Source organism: Botryllus schlosseri, chromosome 3, assembly GCF_051294905.1.
Source record: "Botryllus schlosseri isolate E-star chromosome 3, Bs_hap1, whole genome shotgun sequence".
Taxonomy (NCBI): domain Eukaryota; kingdom Metazoa; phylum Chordata; class Ascidiacea; order Stolidobranchia; family Styelidae; genus Botryllus; species Botryllus schlosseri.
The window spans coordinates 4,147,385-4,160,651 of record NC_137238.1 but is presented as its reverse complement, the minus strand read 5'-3'; the positions used below and the strand labels follow the sequence as shown (position 1 = coordinate 4,160,651).

The following is a 13,267-nucleotide window of genomic DNA, read 5'->3' as shown; positions in this document are numbered from 1 at the left end:
TGGTGAGCGAGGCGAGAATTGATAGGTACATACTTTCACAGTACAAGCGCGCGAATAGGGAATTGCATTAGCTTCGGGAATTTTTCATGAGGATGCACTATATCAGTGGTTCTTGACCATTTCGACAGCGCTCTCTGGGTGATGAGGGGACACTGGGACGTTACGGGGGCGCCGAAGAAAAATTGCGAAATAGTGCAGGTGGTGTAGTAGTTGTTATAGGGTTACCGAGTTCTATAGTGTGAGATCTCGTTGCAAAATGAATTAATTCATTCATTCATTCCTAAGACATTTCATCAATAATCGAAAGGCCTTGCGCGAAACATACCGACGATGTAGCAGAGATGAGCATGGATTAGGATTAGGTTTTGAAAAAACAGGATTTGCGAAATTTTGTCGGATTTGGATTGGATTTGGATTAGACATTTTTTTCAGAACGGATTAGGATTTGGATTGGATTTGCCTATTTTCTGGGAGATTGAAATGTCGTGTGGCGAATGGCGACAAGTTAGATCAGTTATTAATGTAATTATGGTTACTAAGTTATCTTGAATGAAATGAATCGTTGGTTGTGAAAGAAAATTTTCGAATCCCTCCATTTCTCAAATTAGTATTTTTTCTGAATTTCCAGTTGCAATCGGATTAGGATTGGACATGGACTTGAATATGAAAAAGGTATGGATTAGGATTTGGATTTGAAGGTTCGGATTTGGATTGGATTAGGACATAGAAATTTCAAATCTGCTCATCTCTGGTATCTAGTGTTTTCTGCGAATGCAGTGGTTACTATTAGGGATGGTGTGAACGCGAGGTTCACGTTCGCGTTCTGTGTGTGAACCTCGGGAATTTAGAGGTTCGCATTCACAACAGAACCTTGGTAGGTTCTGCACTGTGAACCTTTTCATATATTACAATTTTCACTTCATATTGACATCTTTGGTTCGAAGTTATTGCATTTCAACTGCGTGCCACTCTATGAATGACGCCGGCAGCATAAAAAAAAACTTGAAACGAGCATGCACCTTGACAATCTCAAAGATTTTACTTGCTTTGTTACAAAAATTTTGCTCGAAATATCCAACTTTCCGTTTGTGAATATTTATTAGTGACTCTCTGATGTGAGCTAACCCGCAATCACACAACATCACGAGCGACATACATAACATGTAGAGAGCGAATGATGCTTATTCAACCAATCAATGAGATTAATATCGTTTTTTGATGTAACAAATATAGCTAGCGTACGGGGTCTATCTTCACTTCATATGTTTACTGTATCATTAAAACCAAATCCGTGCGATTGAGGTGTTGGCTACAGCTGTATAACTTTTGGGGTAGCCTAATATCGGTAGCAAGTATAAAAACCTGATTTACACTCTGCCCAATATCAATGTAGCAATACTCATACACCGAATACATTGCCCGGTCTGGTCAAGACCGTTAAGGCGTAAGCTTATATTCCCTGGCAACTCCTCTTCGAAATTATTGGCAAAGCGAAGGATGATGTTGATTTTATGGGAGTATTATATCATTTGATTGCCTCAGTTGATACATTTAGCGACGTAAAAAACGCCAAAATGTACTTCAGCATTTTGGCATTATGTGGCCCGAGTCGTCGCTAGGTATCGTGTACAAATAGGCTATCACTTCATTGAAAGCTAGGGTTGGAATTAGCTATATGACGTCACGTGACGTCACGAGGTTCACGTTCGCGTTCACACAGAACCTTTCAAAAAGGTTCGCGTTCACACGAACCTGAACCTTTCAGAGGTTCACACCATCCCTAGTTACTATGTGTCCCTTAAAACAGTTCGATCACACTATAGAGGTTTTCCCGACAACATGTTTTGAACTAGGTATTATACATTGCAGCACACAGCGTCTCGAAATCTGGAGACGTTGTACTATACCACTTTTGAGAGTGAGAGTCATTTGTACAATAGACAGTTAGACACGATTTGAAGGTTTCTGGCCGAAATGATCAACTAAATATCCTGGTTTTCGAGAGCTACAAAATACAACGTAACCGAATAAGGGTATATACATTGGGCTCAAACCCGATAGGTATGAGCCCGGGCCCAACATTTGTTACAAGAACCTTGATTTGATCCCAAAAATGTTACAAGAACCTTGATTTGATCCCAAAAATAGTGCATAAAAGTATTAGATTGGTAATTAGTTGACTAGTAATTGGGCCCGATTCAACCGCGAAATATTTCCAAACCCGAATAACTCGACCCGACTAGGACCTCTACCTCATCTCTTAAGGACAGTATATATAATATGAGGAGTGCCATACCATAGAAATATCCGAAAGGGAACGCTGGGCCAAAACTTGAGAACCGCTGTACTATATGAATCACTGTTATAACATGGGCCTCGGAACAGAATATCAGTGGAATGAAATATAACCTGATTGCGAAGCTCGAGCATTTTCTCTGTCCGCTAGTTTGGTCAAGTCACTCATGATACTTTGAGGAGATGATTCGTCCTGGAAAAAATATATCAGATCGTTGAACATTGGCGTAGCCAGGGAGGGGTGAATGTCGTCTTCGCAACCCAAATCTTCGACTAGGACATTTTGACGACAATGTTGTTGAAGGCGCAGTACGGTTTTGGCAGCAATCATTTTTTTTTTCAGGAAGTCAACGTAGTGAAGCCGCTAAAAAAAATTCACGAGCGGTACCATTCCACTCCTTCTATATGCTACGGCTGTTTTGTTACGGTAAGTTGGCGGGCGATACTAGCGCTCAGTGGAAGACGTCCAAGCATGTAGCCTATATCAAGGTAGGGGAAAACAACTGCAATTGAAATGGGTTGGCGCTGGTAAAAAATATTCGCACATAAATATTCATGTGTGAATGTCGTCCGATAAGTAGCGATACCGTATGCCTAGTTACCGCAGTGTTTCGTAGGAAATAGCTCCTTCATATTATCGGATTACAAATATCTAGAATCATTCTCCGCCTTGATCAATTACCAAAATCCAAACCGGACGCTTTTGGATGTAAAGCAGTGTAATCGATGACACATTCTTTCTAAGTTTTTAAGTCAGAACATCAGGTTAGAATGTTGCAGACATGCCTTTCAAGAAGGGAACCAGTGTGCATGTGACAAATAGATGATTCCATAACTGCCATGAATTCGAGGTATGCAAACGCAAGTCACTGTTATATTCAGAAAATCTTGCATCAAATACGACCTATTCTATACTCACATCGCAGTTTCCATGCGTGACCCAGCGTCCATTGGTGTATCTCCGACTGCAGTATTGGTCTGAAAGGCGTTACAAATTCATCGATAGCGCCAACCCAGTCAACAAAAGTGTGAATATTCAATGCCGAACCAGGCGAAGACAGTGCAGCAGAGAAGTGAACGCAACCGTTTTGACACTACAGTGAGGCGGCACCTTCGATGTACAAAAACTGATCGCTCTCGATTTCAAAAGATCGATTAGTCTCCTTTCCATCGGTCGGCCGGGCAGATTGGTGTCAGCGTTATTAACCAATCAAATTGCGCATGATTATCACGCGGCTTCACCGTGACGTCTCTTCTGCCAAGCTTTGCCAGGTTCGTGAGCACTTGGGCGTGGAGTCATTGTGATGTCATATGTCATCGGATGTTGTTTACCGTTGCACACTCGAACCGTCGAATTGTATTTCCGAGATTATAGCGATGGAAGGGAATATGAATGAAGTTCTTCGTTGAGATAAGACTTGGACAACTAGAAAATTCTAGTTGTCTAATTACACTAAATTAGAGCGAAATGCCAGTAATCTAATTCTAATCTAATTTGTGAAATGTTGCTTTGCTCTAATTCTAATTCTAATCTAGTTTGTGAAATGTTTCTATTCTCTAATTCTAAATCTAATCTAATTTGTGAAACGCCGCTATGCTCTAATGTTAATTCTAATCTAATTTATTGTTGTCCTGAAAACGCCGCTTTGTCTTCGACATTTCGTAGCAAGTTAACAAGAATATACCTCTTGCGCAATGAAAACCTGACCCAATCCGCCTTACACCGGACAGTTAGTCGTTGTTGTGACAAAAACAGGAAAGTCTCAGCCGATGATAACTGAACATCTTTGTAGTGACCATAAAAGGAAGTATTCCAAGCAGCATCCGAAGCAGAGGCAAATAACTAGGCTTATACTTAAGAGCATGGCTTGTGCATCACTACCACTCTCAATTGTTGACAAACCAAGCTTTCGCGGGCTTATCGAGGAACTCAATGATAATTATGCAATTCCTCATCGGCAAACGATCAAAGAGACCCACCTTCCCTCTAGTGAAAAGCTCATCGTCAACAGCATCACAGCTGAAATGAAAGATTTAACTAGTGTGTACGTCACCGTTGATATTTGGACCAACCGCCAAATGCATTCTTTCATCGGATTTACGGCACACTTCGTTGACAACGACTTTGAGTTAAGGTCTCGTCTTTTGTGCTGCGAACATTTTGCCGAAAGACACACCGCCGTCAACATAGCCAACAGATATGAAGATGTGGTCATGAGATACCAAATCGACGGCAAAGTGAGGCGCATTATAAGCGACAACGCTAGTTCGATGAAAAAGGCATTTGAATTGACGCTTATAGATATGAAGGAACTTGATCAAGAAGTTGCTGAGATGACAACTCATGAAGACTTAGATTTTAGTTGCAAGGAAAATCTCCAACACGCCGAAACAGATCTCAATACGCTTTTAGCACTGCTGCCGAAGAGGGTATCGTGTTTTGCTCACACAATGCAACTGTGTATCGTGCACGCTCTGGAAGATATAAAAGGCAAGTTACCCGATGAATCAGAAGATGAACTATCGAAACGACTTGTGATCCACTCTACGATTACTAAAGTATCGAAAGTAGCAAGAACACTGCGGTCCAGTACAGCAGCAAGCGAGTTTCTTCGTCGGAGGAATATTTATATATTAACAAAAAAACCAGACAAGATGGAATTCGTCTTTGAAAATGCTCCGGTCATTTGCAAAGGCAGGCAAAGATGTATTGAATGCGGCCATTGGAGAATTGTCTAAGACTAAGAAGGAAAAGAGCACACTGACATTAAGCATTTCAGAGCTTGTTGTTATTACAGAACTAGTTGACGTGCTGAGTCCATTTGAAGCCGCGATGTCTGAAGTTGAAGGGGAGAGCAAGGTTACAATCAGCAATGTGTGTGCTGTTGTCATCGGTTTGAAAAAGTCGATGGAAGAGATGATATTGAAACTGCACAATGCACATATGCCAAATCTTGCCTCGCATCTTACTTGATCAGATTAGCGTGAGGTTGAACCCTTATCTCAATAAAGAAGATTTTCGACTTGCAACGTTTTTAGACCCACGATTTAAAGCCGACTGGGTCGAAATTGAAGAAGAGAGAGCTCTACTGAAAGAAGCTTCAATACAGTCGACGGAAGAACTCCTGAAAAGAAAAGCTGCCATTGAAGTCGATAACTGCGAACAACCTAGTTTCGACCACAAACAGTCCAGCGGCTCGTCCGACTCCGATGAAAAAGAGATAGTTAACATTGGCTTGTTCTCTTTCATGCCCGCAACTAAATCAAGAAAAAAGAGGAAAATTGCTGCAGATGTAAAGAAAGAAAATGTAGAGGATGAAGTTGAAAGATATTTCGCAGCAGATCGTGAAAGCATGGATTGCAACATTTTGACTTACTGGAAAAAAGAAAATCGTTTTCATCATCTCAGGGCTGCTGCTGGTGAACTCTTAGGCATGACTGCAACATCGGCTCCATCAGAAAGAGTTTTCTGCCATGCGGGAGAACTGTATAAGGCGAAACGAGCCAATCTTGGTGTGCAGACATTCGCCATTCTCATGCTTATTAGAATGAACTCTGATTTGATATGAAGTGAAGGTGAATTTTGTTCTCTTTCTTTCTTATTCGGGATTTCATTAAAAAGTTTTTACGAATTCGGTAATTCTAATTCTAATCTAATTTTGAAAAACGATGAAACTCTGATTCTAATCTAATTTGGAAAAACTGCGTAGCTCTAATTCTGATTCTAATCTAATTTGGAAAAAACTGTGCGTCTCTAATTCTAATTCTAATCTAATTTGGAAAGAACTGTGCGGCTCTAATTCTAATTCTAATCTAATTTGGAAAAAACTGTGCGGCTCTAATTCTAATTCTAATCTAATTTGGAAAAAACTGTGCGGCTCTAATTCTAATTCTATTCTAATTTGGAAAAAACTGTGCGGCTCTAATTCTAATTCTAATCTAATTTGGAAAAAACTGTGCAGCTCTAATTCTAATTCTAATCTAATTTGGAAAAAACTGTGCGACTCTAATTCTAATTCTGATCTAATTTGGAAAAAACTGTGCAGCTCTAATTCTAATCTAATTTGGAAAAAACTGTGCGGCTCTAATTCTAATTCTAATCTAATTTGGAAAAAACTGTGCGGCTCTAATTCTAATTCTAATCTAATTTGGAAAAAACTGTGCGGCTCTAATTCTAATTCTGATCTAATTTGGAAAAAACTGTGCAGCTCTAATTCTAATTCTAATCTAATTTGGAAAAAACTGTGCGGCTCTAATTCTAATTCTAATCTAATTTGGAAAAAACTGTGCGGCTCTAATTCTAATTCTAATCTAATTTGGAAAAAACTGTGCGGCTCTAATTCTAATTCTGATCTAATTTGGAAAAAACTGTGCAGCTCTAATTCTAATTCTGATCTAATTTGGAAAAAACTGTGCGGCTCTAATTCTAATTCTATTCTAATTTGGAAAAAACTGTGCGGCTCTAATTCTAATTCTAATCTAATTTGGAAAAAAACTGTGCGACTCTAATTCTAATTCTGATCTAATTTGGAAAAAACTGTGCAGCTCTAATTCTAATTCTAATCTAATTTGGAAAAAACTGTGCGACTCTAATTCTAATTCTGATCTAATTTGGAAAAAACTGTGCAGCTCTAATTCTAATCTAATTTGGAAAAAACTGTGCGGCTCTAATTCTAATTCTAATCTAATTTGGAAAAAACTGTGCGGCTCTAATTCTAATTCTAATCTAATTTGGAAAAAACTGTGCGGCTCTAATTCTAATTCTGATCTAATTTGGAAAAAACTGTGCAGCTCTAATTCTAATTCTAATCTAATTTGGAAAAAACTGTGCGGCTCTAATTCTAATTCTAATCTAATTTGGAAAAAACTGTGCGGCTCTAATTCTAATTCTAATCTAATTTGGAAAAAACTGTGCGGCTCTAATTCTAATTCTGATCTAATTTGGAAAAAACTGTGCAGCTCTAATTCTAATTCTGATCTAATTTGGAAAAAACTGTGCAGCTCTAATTCTAATTCTAATCTAATTTGGAAAAAACTGTGCAGCTCTAATTCTAATTCTAATCTAATTTGGAAAAAAACTGTGCGACTCTAATTCTAATTCTGATCTAATTTGGAAAAAACTGTGCAGCTCTAATTCTAATTCTAATCTAATTTGGAAAAAACTGTGCAGCTCTAATTCTAATTCTAATCTAATTTGGAAAAAACTGTGCGGCTCTAATTCTAATTCTATTCTAATTTGGAAAAAACTGTGCGGCTCTAATTCTAATTCTAATCTAATTTGGAAAAAAACTGTGCGACTCTAATTCTAATTCTGATCTAATTTGGAAAAAACTGTGCAGCTCTAATTCTAATTCTAATCTAATTTGGAAAAAACTGTGCGACTCTAATTCTAATTCTGATCTAATTTGGAAAAAACTGTGCAGCTCTAATTCTAATCTAATTTGGAAAAAACTGTGCGGCTCTAATTCTAATTCTAATCTAATTTGGAAAAAACTGTGCGGCTCTAATTCTAATTCTAATCTAATTTGGAAAAAACTGTGCGGCTCTAATTCTAATTCTGATCTAATTTGGAAAAAACTGTGCAGCTCTAATTCTAATTCTAATCTAATTTGGAAAAAACTGTGCGGCTCTAATTCTAATTCTAATCTAATTTGGAAAAAACTGTGCGGCTCTAATTCTAATTCTAATCTAATTTGGAAAAAACTGTGCGGCTCTAATTCTAATTCTGATCTAATTTGGAAAAAACTGTGCAGCTCTAATTCTAATTCTGATCTAATTTGGAAAAGCTGAAATTTTTCTAGTTGTCCAAGTCTGGTTGATATAAGTTGAGCAAGAGATAGTTCAGGTTATTATTGAAATTTGCTACATGCTTGCTTATAGATGTGTATTGGTAGTCAAATGGTGTTTCGAATAGCAGATCAGTCATATTACACTGTAATTCGGGGGTTCTCAACCCGCGGCCCGCATACGTTTATTTTGCGGCCCGCGACATCTTTCATTATGAGCGCGATTATTACTGACAAGGTATTATTACATATTAATTTAGCTACTTGGCTATCTTATCGCACCGTCTCCGTTTCGTTTGATTACTCATTCTTTGATGTGTTCTGGTTTCATGAAATATGCTCAGTTTAGATTGTTATTGTTTTTATTCGGTATTCGGCTGGACTCTGGTTTAGAGAATCCCGCTACATAGTATATTTTTCAAGGATTGTTTCACTCACCGCGAATGGTTTGAACAGAAACAAGAACAGAGAAGGGGAAATTAAACAGCAAAAACGGGGTTTGTAACTCTGCGTGGAACAATGAATTTGCTTTCTCAGATATAAATGGAAAACCGATGAGTCATATTTGTTTAAGAACAGTTTTCGTAAGTCGTAACGAAGCGCAGAAACTTAAAATGATACCACGCCAATCTCCTCTAGAGTTATTAATATATCACCTGATTTTAGAAAAAAAACGTTGGTATAGTTAGGTGTCAAGCCCGGCAATCCATATTTCGAGTCATTGTTGAAATAATTGCCGACGACGTTACAGACGCATCATTCAAAATTGCTTGGAATATCGCTGAACCCAAGAAATCTGCTAGAGAAGGTGTGATTTCAATAAAACCTTGACATGGTGTGCGAAATTCATCAGCTAACAAATTTCGAAGCTATAGTAGTCTGATTAAACCGTGAACAGAAGAGTGACCAATGACCAGCAATGTCAATCGTTCTTTTATCGCGCATTCTGAAACACGTTGCCGCGTAGACTACTTTAGCCTAGCATTGGACGAATCCACCGACTCCACAGGCATTGCATAGCTAATTATCGGGTGCATGTTATCAGAGTGGACACATGTGCAGAGGAAATGCTGGCTGGGCAAATGTAGGGAAGGTGACTAGCGAAAAGCATCAACTTAACAAAGCTGACTTCTGTAACTGTTTGTGCAGGGCCCGCCGCCATGGAAGGAAGGAGAAGAGTAGATTGGTTTGCTCAGAAATGACCTCGAAGGCCATACTTCTTCTCATATCACTGAGACCCCAATATGATAATGGCCTCTGTGACGAAAAAACGTGAAAGTTGCCGTAATTTTATTTTTGCTCGCTCACGCATTCAAACAGATCGTTCGGTTCTTTGGTGGAAGGGTTTGAAAGTGCATACGTCGACCTGGCAGCGAATGTAATACACGCTCATGAAGGGATTTACTTTCGCCGGTGGAAGATGCATATTCTCACAAAAAGCAGCAGCTGCAAACTTACGAACGCTCTCCATTGATGCTTCAGAATGCATTAAAATGTACTAAATACCCGTATACGACTGGTAGATAGGCCACAGTCGCTTAAATTTAATAGTAGCGCACCAATACATGGTAATAATCTTCTGCGGCCCGCGGCGTCTTTTGCTTGTAAAATGCGGCCCGTTATACAAGGAAAGCTGAGAACCCCTGCTGTAATTGCTTGCTTGCGTTAGGCTTGTAAAATAGGACTTGATATAAATGCTGACTTTGACTTTTCCGTGGCCTGAAATGTCATGTTGGTGGTATTGAACAGCGTGATACTTGTTAAGTGCTCCGAAAGTAATAAGTACTACCGGTCCTTTGATATTTTATTGCTAAACCGCGGAAGTGTGTCGTTAACCATCGCCGAATCTTGATGTGTTATAGTTATGGCTTTGACATCATTTGTTAGTGCATTCATTAATGTAGGCTATGTATATTTATACGAAACATGGGATATGCTCAAACCATCTATTGTCTCTGTCTGCAATATTTGTGACTGAATTTACAATCGCTGATGCTCGTTACAAGACAACAGTTGGCATTTCAACTGTTCAGCCGACTACTATGTCTTGTGATAATTTCTGATTAACATTTGTGATACTCATATCAGTTAACTTACGAGTTGTTTTGTTGCTATAGTTAGCCTTTATTTTACAACTGGAGACTGAAGCCATGAAGTGATTGTGATATGCCCAAATATCCGTGGGTAGACGTCTGACGGTGAATTGAAAAAAATGCAGCGTTGGCGAAGGCAACAGTTTATAAAATATCGTGCTCTAAGCATTAGTTCAACCTGCAGCGACAATGTCCATGATCAGCCGTCTATCACTACTAATTATATCTGGCTGACAGTAGCCTACATCGCACGAATATGAGACCAGTGGAATTACCGAGATATCAGAGACCAGGCTAAGCCTATACTTGGGATATATCATTCACAATTGGGCTCTGAATGAAGTTAGCGTGCCACAAAGTGAGCTGGATGCTGATGGTAGCTCCGCGTTGCCTTGATCCTATTCTTCCCGCCAAAGCACAGACTTGTTTGATAAACCAGCTATTGTCTGTATTTTAATTCAAGAGCAGGAATAGTTGTATCAAAATGGTCCAGGAAAGAAGATCTCCCTGTATCTCGACTGTGTCGTTTTATGCGTTTCATATGACTGTCTGTTTGTATTTGACCGGTATTTTGAATGTATGCTCGTGCTGGATTTTAATATAACTGACACGACAATGAAAACATATTGTCAAATTGTGATGTCTTTCAAGATAAGGTTAATATATCTGCCAGAAAGCAACAATGATTCAGGTAGCGATAGGGTTACTAGCGGTTGTAAGCTGCAGTAGCGAGAGGGTTAATGAACGGCAGCAAAAGGGTTAATGAGTCTGCGGCTGAAGTGCGAAAATTGTTTCTTTTGAAGCATCATTTTGACATCGAATGCGCATAATACGCCGGACGATCGCTTCCCATTTTGTTGACTGGGAAGATCCTCGAAATCGTTCACATATATGGATTTATGTTATTTCGCCTACGTGAACTTCTAGGCTAGGTTATCAAGGTTTGCACACGGAAGATTACCATGAACAGAACAGTCGCAGTAAAGTCGTGTAAGACGTAGGGCCTATACAAACACGTTCAGCAAATTGCTTGAAAATGACTGTAAATTTAACCGGAACAGGCCAGATCAAGTCAACGAGAGTCGTAGAAGCTTGAATTCATGACGCACTGCACCCAGAAAAAGATAAGGTCGAAACGCACTGTACTTTATATGAACACAGGAATTGCAGAATGCCGATTTATCTCAACGAATTTATGGACAAGTTTCATGTTCAATCAGATTCAGTACAGTTCGGTTTACTAGCAATTTTATCAGTTTAATACAGCAAAAAATGCGATGCAATGAAAAGATAGGAAGGTGTCGAAACGATTTGGAGTAGTCTTAGGAATCAGACACCCACCTTGACCTAGGCGATGTAAAAAGGAGGCAGGCACACTGAATGAAAAGTAAAAGAAGATAGTATAGATAAAAGCAAGCGACAAAACATAGGCTGGCATGTTCTGGAAGGCGAGATCGATAGGTCAGGTCGTCGTCCGGCAATCTTGACGACGGACTAGTATTTATTCAGTAGTAATTGCTTGTAATTCGACTTGAATGTGAACATGTTCGTCGACAGTCGGACAGCAGGTCCGGCATATTTGATAGAGCGATGGTTTTTTCGGTCAATCATATGGTATTTGGACGACGGGGACGAGCGTGTGTTGTACTTGTGCGCTTGTGATTCCGAAGTAAAGAAGTTGTTGAAATATTCAGGGCAATATCCGCAGTGGAACTGATATATAAACTTGGCGATTTCTAGTTTCCGCATATATTATATGTTTAGGACAACGAATCTCTTCAGCAGCGACTTGTTGGATGGACAACCAGGCCCTTTTGGTCATCCATGTACTAATGGAAACTCGAAAAATAACACACTCTGCAAACGAAGGATGAATCTGAACTGCTAAAAGTGCATCTTTTCGGTAAACCATGCCTATACACCATGGCATTTTGGTATTAGGGAACGATAGTCAGCAATGTCGATGAATAATTTTATACGACTACAACAACTAACAACGAGCGAACATTTGTGCGAAGATGTATTATTATTATTGTAATTTCATTACGTGCTATACTTTTGTTCCTTATCAACCATGGTGGTGCTAAAATGTAAATATCATAACGCGAGACGACAGACAGACAATCAACAGGATGGCAAAATACCGTTATAATCATTCCACTCACCAAATGAACTTTCAACCGCCATAAACATTGCAGTCAATTTCAAAGCAGCCAAGAACAATCGAAACGCGGCCATCCTGTCTGTACGAAAGTATCTGTATTATTAAAAGTTGCTGCTAACAACAGTGATCGAATAAGGAATATAAAATTTTGAATACGCGTCATCGTGAGTTGAAAATAATTACCACATATGATTTCTGCGAATTGACTGTTTACGGAAAAGGTTGTCGTGCTGGGAATCATAAATACATGTTCCACGCAGTCCTTACTGGATGCACACTTCTTTTAGTTTGGGAGCAAACTGCTTCCGCGTCGGAATTTCGCCTGACGCCATCACAGACACGTTAAAATATAATATTTAGAGTTTAGATCAGTGTCCTCAAGATTTTTGACCTCGCGGACCGGTGGACTTCATAAATCAAAATTAGCCCGAAATCAAATAGCAACAAACGTATGGAGCTCAAATGTAACAATCCAAACTTCATTTAGTGCTTCCTTTTTGATAATAGGTACGAGATTCTATTGAAGTTTCAGGATGGTTGGTGGGGTTCGCACAGTCCTGAGAAAGATCAATACCTATATTGTGATTTTCCGGTATTATTTGACAAAAATGCGACTTTTTGCTATATAGTCATTATTATACTGCTAAATGTCGCTTAATTGCATCGTCATAATTTAAGAATGTTTCTCTAAAAGTCTACGTAGTTTTTTCATAAAAAGAGTAGAGTAGTAGGCTACTTAAACATATAAACACATTCGTGCAAGACTTGAGGCAAAGTTGACCATAAACTCTCTATTTCGATACCATACAACAAAATACGTTCCAACTTTCTAAATCAATTTAAAAGTTGATGTTTTATTTCTTTTATTGATGGACAAGCGCAAACTTCTTACATCTTGGAATTGAGATATTAATATAATTTTGGTTGGT

General features: G+C 38.9%; 1 protein-coding gene and 2 long non-coding RNA genes across 5 annotated transcripts in view; 1 reads left to right on the top strand and 2 right to left on the bottom strand.

The window, feature by feature from the left end:
* The window catches only part of LOC145436595 (uncharacterized), an 88,600-nt gene that overhangs the window by 11,498 nt on the left and 63,835 nt on the right, over window positions 1–13,267 (bottom strand). The window lies entirely within an intron of this gene.
* LOC145436628 (uncharacterized) overlaps window positions 1–13,267 on the top strand; it is a 66,190-nt gene that overhangs the window by 684 nt on the left and 52,239 nt on the right. The window lies entirely within an intron of this gene.
* On the bottom strand, window positions 2,335–12,764 carry LOC145435351 (uncharacterized). Its single transcript, XR_013913824.1, has 3 exons — window positions 12,340–12,764; window positions 3,215–3,273; window positions 2,335–2,488 (listed from the first exon to the last, which is right to left on the bottom strand). It is a non-coding gene; the product is annotated as an uncharacterized LOC145435351 (long non-coding RNA).